The following is a 3,098-nucleotide window of genomic DNA, read 5'->3' as shown; positions in this document are numbered from 1 at the left end:
GGGCTGCGCCAGTCGCTCGGTTTACCGTTCATCTCCTGTAACGGCAATCCCTAAAGCTGCGGCCGAGGTGAGATGCACCTGGGGAAGGACACCACTCGGGTGGTGGTGTAGAACCTGGGCAGAGAGGTCAGAAGGCTGTTAGTTAGTTGCTTAGAAGGTTGTGTAAGCCAGGACAACCCGTGATTTTTTTTCAGCTGCCCAGGTCAGACCGATGCTGCTTGGCGGAGAAGAGAGGCCCTCGGTTGCCCGTTTCACGAGGCTGGAGCTGGCCTCTTCAGTTCTTACTCTGCTACCGGTTAAGGAGCTGGTGGAGTTACTAACAAAACCGAGATGCAGGAGCCCGCGCTCTGCCAGGCCACTGCCACGTGGCGTTTGGGGTTACAGGTGAAAATAAAAGTCCCGCTTTTCTTTGTGATAGGGCAGAATTCAGTTATTTCTGTCTTTAACAGGTGTAAATAATCTTGTCTTTTCTACCCAAAATAACAAACATCAGGTTAGGCTTGAGCAGCTTCAGGTGTTTCTTAAGAAAAAAAAAAGAAGCGTGTGCTCGAGTGTTTTTTGCCAATAAAATATTGCAACCTTTATTTAAAACAAAACGCAAATTGGCAAAACTGTGGAACGACAGGCAAAGAGGCCCCTCGCAGGCCCTTATTTACATCAAGTTTAACACTGTTCGCAGTTCACAGTCAGACGATAGCAAGAGAATTAAATTAGAAAAACAACCAAAATATATTACAATAACAATTAAAAACAAAAACAGTTGACAACACTGGTAGAGTGATCGGTGATTAATGTGTTTCATCCGTTCCTGCCCTCCGTGAGTTCACTGCCGGTACAAACCGCCTGCTGAGCCCGCTGGGCTTGACCTCCTGCACGCGATGGGACGCGTGTGGAGGAACGGCACCGCCTCTGGTACTGACATCTCTTACCGCATAGGTGTTACAAACACGTCAGGGGTCCCAGAACCTCTTATTCCTACCGCCACGGAACAGGCTGGAAGTTTTGCTGTACGCTCCCAGCAGCTGGAGGTTCTCGGGAGGAATGTGCTGCACCGGGAGGACGGGAACAGCCCCCACTTCCCCAGGGTGTCCTGCAGCAGCAACGCCGCTCCCTTCAGTTCCGCCTTCCCAGCGGCCAAAGGCGCTGCAGCCCCCAGACCCAGACTCGTCGTTCAGCCTCGCCCCGTCCACGCTAGTGGAAAACAGGATTGAACGGAAGTGCTGCCGCTCAGGCACCTCTCTGGGGTTGGGAAGGGTGCGCGGCACAGGGAGAGGAGAGAATTGCACGTGTGAGTCGGTCAGTTCCCCGCAGGAGCCAGGAAGGAAAGTGCCCCCCATCAGCTCAGCGCTGCAGTGCAGGCTTTGTGCCTGGCGTTCCAGGCCCTACGTGATGCCGTCCCATGGGAAAATCGGCTGCTTCAAACTCGAGCCTGTACTAGTGCAAGCGAGAGAGCCTGGTCGGGACTGCATCTGCCCCACGGGGCCACCCCATGGCGCTGAGGAAGGGAGACCCCTGCCCTAAACAGTGGAGCAGGATGTGCTCCTCACCGGGACAAGTAACGGGCTCTGCCATCCCCAGGTGACTTTGAACCCGCTGTGCGAGGCTGAACGCAGAGGAGCTGCTACAGCAGAGCCCTGGAAGGCCGGAGAAAGCCAAACCTAGCAGAAGGGAGCAGGACCGTAACAATTTTAGGAGTAGCTGTGGAAGGAAGAACAACCGAACGGTGATTTACAGCACAACCAGCTTTGCAGGGATCTCCTTCTGCCGTCCTGCCCGAGATCCCCGTCTGGGAAGAAAACACTACTGGGCAGCGGAGGCAGCAGCAGTTCTGCAGCCTCCTGTTTAGGGGGAAAAACCCGTGTCAAGCCAGCACTACCTCTGCTACCACCTGCCTAGCTGGGGTGAGACAGGCAGCGGGTGTGAGCAGAGGAAATGCCCTCTGTGGGCGCGATGACAGGCAAGTCCCCGAATCCCACTGTCCTTATTTTCCCACCACAGGAGGGATCAGAACTGAATGCGCCTGTGCTGCCCACAGAGGTGGTGGAGTCTCCACCCTTGGAGATGCTCAGAAGTTGTCTGGACATGGTCCTGGGCAGGTGGCTCTGGATGGCCCTGCTTGGACAAGGGGTTGGAAGGAAGGACCCTCCAGAGGGCCCTTCCCAGCTCAGCCACCTCTGTAAAAGCAGATGGCTGCCTCAGCTGTGCTACTGCCCGTGGCCTGTGAGCTCTGCCCTGGGGGAGGAGAAACCAGTTGGCATCTGCGGGGACCGGTCCTCTGTTGGGGCACAGTTAGTTTCTTCAAAAAGGGTGGAAAGAGGGGAGTTGGAGTTGTTAGAAACTCCAGGATTTGTTTGCTTGTTCTATCACTTTTGCTGGTGCTTTTCTGGAAGACTGGCATTCGGCGGGGGAGGCTGGGGGGGGTGAACAGGCTCCTTTCGAAACACTCATCAGAACTGGACTAACAGCCTTAAAATGTTCAGGTTAAAATAGGGGTCCCCTGAGAACCACTGCGGTTTCAGTCCGTTTGTCCTGGGCTGGGCAGTAGTACGATGATGACATCACGAGATTGTCTGCCAGGGCAAACGCGTCCTGCCCTCCCACCTCGGGGGAAGCTCCCCTACCTCTGAAATCTTTGGGGTTGGTGGCCAGGCCCTGTGAAGCAACACCAGAAGCCGCCTTCCCTGGGCAGGTCACCTCCCCGAAGCGGTTGGTTTGGGCCGCAGCGATGCACGCCTTCAGTGAAGGCGACTCGGAGGGATAAGGTAAACCCCCAAAGCCCTTGCTGAAGTCTACGCGATACCGGTTTGGTGCTCTGCCGTACAGTGCAGCGGGACTGGCAGAGCCCCAGCACCGCCTCCCAGCGCACTGCTGCTGCCCCAAGGGCTGGAGGCGAGAGCTCCAGGAGGGCTGGAGCTCCTGCTGCGGAGAGGCGGATGGGCTGGTGCCGCTAAGTCAGTCAGGGTGAGTAAGCCCCACTGCGCTTCCCTCCATCTCCACGTAGGTACCAGCTCTGTGGAGCAGAACTGCCCCGCAGGAGTCAGTACACCCCTTTAGTGCCTGCTGAATGCGGTGGAGGGGTTGCGCTTGGCTTTTTTTTT

This window comes from Buceros rhinoceros, unplaced genomic scaffold, assembly GCF_000710305.1.
Source record: "Buceros rhinoceros silvestris isolate BGI_N320 unplaced genomic scaffold, ASM71030v1 scaffold20770, whole genome shotgun sequence".
Lineage (NCBI taxonomy): Eukaryota > Metazoa > Chordata > Aves > Bucerotiformes > Bucerotidae > Buceros > Buceros rhinoceros.
This window is presented reverse-complemented; position numbering follows the sequence as displayed.